Source organism: Sinocyclocheilus rhinocerous, unplaced genomic scaffold, assembly GCF_001515625.1.
Source record: "Sinocyclocheilus rhinocerous isolate Xijiao unplaced genomic scaffold, SAMN03320098_v1.1 scaffold1697, whole genome shotgun sequence".
In the NCBI taxonomy this organism is placed as follows: domain Eukaryota; kingdom Metazoa; phylum Chordata; class Actinopteri; order Cypriniformes; family Cyprinidae; genus Sinocyclocheilus; species Sinocyclocheilus rhinocerous.
Genome location: NW_015629509.1, coordinates 765,649 through 771,420, shown reverse-complemented (window position 1 = coordinate 771,420; position 5,772 = coordinate 765,649).

Here is a 5,772-nt window from a genome sequence, read left to right as displayed (position 1 = left end):
CTCACTCAAACATCAAGTAGTATTTTTTAATGTATGATGATTTTAATGAAAATAAATATTTTTTTGAGTAATGAGAATCTATTGTAGTGAAACATACCAATCCATTAAAGTAATATGAATTTAAGGGGAAATGATAAATAAATAAATAAATATGTATCATAAAAATGTTGCAAGAAATCATAATAATCCTCTCTTCTTTTTTTATGCAAAACACTGATGTAAAATAATGTATTCAAAATATGTATTTTTTTTCACACCTCTCCCCAACAAACTGTATGATTTGAGGAGCCTTTCATGTACGGAGCATAAACAGTTAGCTTAATACTTTTGGTTAGTAGTTTGCTCAGACCCATAACCCTAAAAATGAGGACTAACATTTGCTAACATTAAGGGTTAAAGAGTGGAGGATGGGTTGTTTTTGCATGTGCTATAATTTCTGTAATCTATGTGGACAGACAGGTTGTGATCAGAAAATCAGATGCTCACATATGCATGCAGTGGGATTTGAGAGGAGTGTGTCTGAAGGACTAGACAAAACCAGAAGCAGCGGCCTATATTGTGTGATATACCTGAAGCCGCTTTAAAGTTGTTTGAAGAGGGGACAACTTTTTTAAGAGGAAGAAGCAGGTGTAATTTCCTTAGACAATTGTCCACCTGTTCAGTGTGTTCAAAAATTTCCAACGGAATGTTAGAACAATTACATCATCAAATTTCAGCTGATACTTAGCTGCTAATTGGACATTTGGCAGACCTGAACAAAAAAGCTATAATTAGGACAGCTTGTCACTGTATCACCAGCAAAAGTGCGCATATTTGTAGTAATTATCGCTCCAGTGTCGTGTTCATCACAGTTTATTGATAAAATTTCTAGTGTTATTACAATAGCTCACATTGTTGCTTTTCCATTAACAAACTATCTTTTTTTTGTCAACAAGCAGCATGACAGAAAGTAACATGCTGTATGTCATACTGTATTGTTTTACAGTGGAGCAAATAGACATGCTAAGCAAAAAAAAGGGAAAAAAAATTCTAAATGGTCTCACTCACTCACCAGTATATTTCTTTGTAAATAAATGAAATATCTATGAAATATTAAATTTTTTTGAGTATTTAGTTATACTACTGCTCAAAAGTTTGGTGTCTAAAATTTTCATTTAAAAAAGTTATAATTTTATTCAGCAAGGATACATTAAATTGATCAAAAATGTCAGAAAAGATATTTACAAATTATTTATTTTTCAAATCTGTTCTTCTTAAGAATCATAAAAATGTATAATGGTTTCCACAAAAATATGAAATTGATTTGAAAATAATAAGAAATGTTTCTTGAGCACAAAATCAGCATAAGCAACGCTATCTCACGACCAATTCGTATGAATTTGTACGACCTCACTCGTACGATTTTGTATGATTTGTCTAGACCCCAGTGACAGGTAGGTTTAGGGGCGGGGTTAGGTGTAGGTCATTCATACAAATTCATACGAATTCTGCAACTCGTAAAATACGTACGATTTAGCAAAAAGCTTATATGAATGAGTGAGGTTGTACGAATTCCTACGAATTAGCCACCATGTAAAATATGTACGAATTGCCGTGAGATCGGGCTGGCATAACAGAGTAATGGCTGCTGAAAATTCAGCTTTCCAACACAGGAATAAACTACATTTTAAATTATAAAATAGAAAACAGTTATTTTAAATTGTAATAATATTTCATAATATTGCTGTTACTTATTGTATTTTTATTAGAGCAATTGCAAACTTAGTGAGCATAAGAAACTTCAAAAACATTTAAAAATCGTGTCGACCTTAAGATTTTAAACAATAGTCCAAATATACTTGTTAATCACTGTATTTAACCTTGTTTTATTTAATTAAGATGTTTCTATTTTATTTGTTGCATTTAGTGTTAAAATATGTTTAAGTCTTATGCTTTTTTAATGCTGTTTTATGTAATTAAGATCCTAACTGGTTTGCATGATGAATTTTGCTGTGATTTTAAAAATAAAGTACATCAAAAGGTAATTATACATTTAAAGTGGGTTTGTAGTGTTTTTATTTTTTTTTAAAGAAAAAATCGTTGGACTTAAAGCTGCAGTCCGTAACTTTTTGTGGTTAAAAATGATCCAAAATCAATATTTGAGCAAGTACATAACCAGCCAGTGTTCAAAACTATCGCCTTACTTTAGCCCAATTCACAACGGTTAGTTTATAATAATGTTTTCTAATTTGAGTGGTACGGGTAGGTTTTTGCGGGAAATTTGAGCATGCTGCTGCGTCATTACGTCACTTCTGTAAACATAAAGAAGTTGTCCTGGCTACTAGGCTATCGCATGTGATGATGCTGCAGGTGGCGGATCGTTATCCTTTTCTCACAGCAGCTAGAATAATTAAATGTCAAAAAATCATTTTGATGGCGGATTGTAATCCATAAAGGATTATGTGTTTGGATAGTTGGCCAATCAGAGCACACCTCGCTTTTCAGAACAATGAGCTTTGTAAAAATTGACGCGTTTCAGAAAGGCGGGGCATAGAGGAGAAACAATAATGTACAGTATGTGGAAAATAATGTGTTTTTTGAACCTTAAACCGCATAAACACATTTCATTACACCAAATACACAAAATAATGTTCTTTTTAGCAACATCATATGACCCCTTTAATGTTATTAGTAGCTTTTAGAAAACACCACAGATGAGATGCATGAAGTTCTCCGTTCATGAACAGAGATGTTCTTGTTTATCTGTTCATAAATGTGTTACAGGTGGGCTGATGGACTCATGTTAATCTCTGCATCAGTTAATGTCCCGCAGGGAGAAATTGCAGTTTTGCGGTGATATCGTCATATCACTCTGAGCTCTGGAAGTTTTAAGATGGGTTGGTTGGCGACAGGGGCCTAATGCTCTTAATGGAAGTCACGGACAGCCACTCGCTTCACGGCATTCCTTCTAGAGTAAAAGATTCCCCTGTGATGTGCCATTTGTGAGAGAGTCCAGCACACTTAGGAAGCCAATTGACCTAACTAAAAGCTGTGGGCTGTACCCGTGTGTTTTAGACAGACAGGTCAGGCGGCGAGTGCACAATGTTGGGTCTTTGATTTGATTTGAAACATCGACCTCGGCACCCTGAATTGCATTCACTCCGTCAATGCCGAGATCATGATTTTATAAGACACATTATTTTGTACGATTTCGACTTTGTATTATGCTCCGAGAATAAAAAGGATACAAATGACTATGATTACGATACATTTCGAGTGCATATTTGATGCCCATTATTTCCCAGCCTTTTCTTTGTTTATTTCTGTGCCTTGGATTTTCTGGCCTGATGTTGTGGCCCTTTAAGATCTCCATGGCAACATGCATTAACATTTTTGTATGAGTGCCTTGCCAAATATGAAAGCTTTCTTTTGATGTAAATGGCAGTCAGACGTAGACACACTCGCTCAGACAAGCACATCTCTGCTTTTGTCTGGAAGATTCATCACAAGTACTCAGATATTGTTTTTACTTGCAATAAAACAATATGTGAATTATTGTATTAAACATATACTGTCAATGCATTTGGCACAAATGCTAGAAATTCATTAAATTATAACAACGCTGCTTTTGAACAGTAGCATCGGCAGGAGGCATTTTTGCGAATCAGATTGTTTATATGGTTTGTTTCAATAAACCTTTTTTTTTTTATCACTAATTTATAGTACACATTTATATACACATTTATATACATTTATAATTACATTACCTGAAACAATTAAAATATGCACGAAACAACAATAAAATATTAAGTTCAACCAAAGTTGCCAAATGTTTCATTGTTCCTCCCATATTAAAATAAAAAAATGTACAGATGTAAAAATATATGACTCTGTATGTCAGTAATGATTAGTCAATTGTTTAGTTTAAAATTATTTATTTTATTTTATTTAAATATCTGTACGTTATTTTGTTTTGATTTTTCACTTTTATTTTTTATTTTATTTTATTTTATTTTATTTTATTCTTACTGAAAGTAGGCAAGAGGTTAAAGACATTACGGTGTGTGCTTACCATCTGTTTATGATGGTTTTATTCAGTTTCAGGTGGAAAAACAACCCGATGGTGTTCATGGGTGAGCAGGAGATGGTCAGGTTAGAGGTAAATTACTGAAAAAAGGTGAGCAGGGCTTCCCATACTTCCTGGAAAAACAACCTTGAGCATGGGCATTTTATCTCATTAGGCCTTGATTTACTCCTAGTGAGAGTGCTTGAAGCTGGAAGCTCCCGTTAACAGGCCTGATCTTTCCCGTTCCCTTTCACCACGTCCTGAGCAGAGCCCAAAACACGCCAGCGTCGCACCGCTGCTGTTGCCATTAGGATCGGCCTGCCTGACTCTGTTGCTGCAATTAACTTCTGATGAGCATTGGACAGAAGCTGGAATGGAAGTAAGGAGTTTGCACGGCCAGGTTATTTTGGATCTGGTCGAGTCGGTGAGCACTGAATGAAAGGTTTAATTTGCAGTGATGATGGGATCCAGCTGTTTCTAACTCATTTCAATAAGACACCTATAAAAAAACAGGTTGGTGCAGGGCAAATTAAAAAAACCTTATATATAATAAAAAGTAAAATATATAATATAAAAAATTTATTTTGTAAAGTGTACAATATACATATATTATATATACTTATACTAAATTATACTAATTTATACTAATTTATTTCATATTATTATACTTTTTATTATATATTATTATATATAATAAAAAGTATAATAATATGAAATAAAAGCATGTATATTGTATAATACATAGTATTATTTTCGTTTATTTAAATTCTCTTTATTTTAAATAATATAAATATTTTTAAAATAATTATAAAAAATTTTTTATTATTTAAATATTCAGGGTTATTATCATTAACTAAAACTAAAACAAAAAAAAACATTTCTGTTAATTGAAATAAAGCTGAAATAATAAAATATAGATATTAGATAAAATACCTAAATTAAATGAAAATGAGAAGTGTTGCCTTAGTAACTAACTGTAATAAGTTTAAGTTTAAGCACTAAAATTAGTAACTGGAAATAAATGAATAAAAAGACACTAAAACTGAAATAAAAATGAATACAACCTAAATAGTCCTTTAAAAAAAATACCCCAATCAAAACACAAAACACAAAATGACTACAAAATTCAACTAAAATGAGAACTGAGAATATAAAAATAAAGCTGATTCAAAATATTAATAAACACTGTAGTATTATATAAATAATAAAAAAAATAACCTAACCATTAGTTGAGCATAAGCATTAGTAAGATATAAGCAGATCATACAGAACCGTAGAAATTAGCCACCAATTAGTTATGCCGGTGTTGTACATTTTAATTTCCACATTATAATTTTGTTTACTATAAACAAGTGAAAAAAATCACTAACTGTTCAAAGTAGTCTAATCCAGCTATACGATACCAACCCAATCTCATGAGATAGTGTAACAGTTTTACGCTGTTTTATGCTTGATTCATCATGATTCATTAAGAGCCTCAAGGTTCTCTTGAACGTGTTACATTTCTAACTTCTCACCTTGCTGAAAGCTTAAACAACTACATCGGCCAAGGCAGCTAAAATGTTTAGATTAGGTGCCGGCATTTATTTACAAAAAAGAAAAAAAGAGAAAAAATCAGCTCGAGTGCAAAGATCTCATTTTGAGTTTTTTTTTTTTTCTGATGAGGCCCTTGTACAGATCCCATGATCCTCTGTTTCCTTCCATTCGACCCCCCCACCCCCACCCCC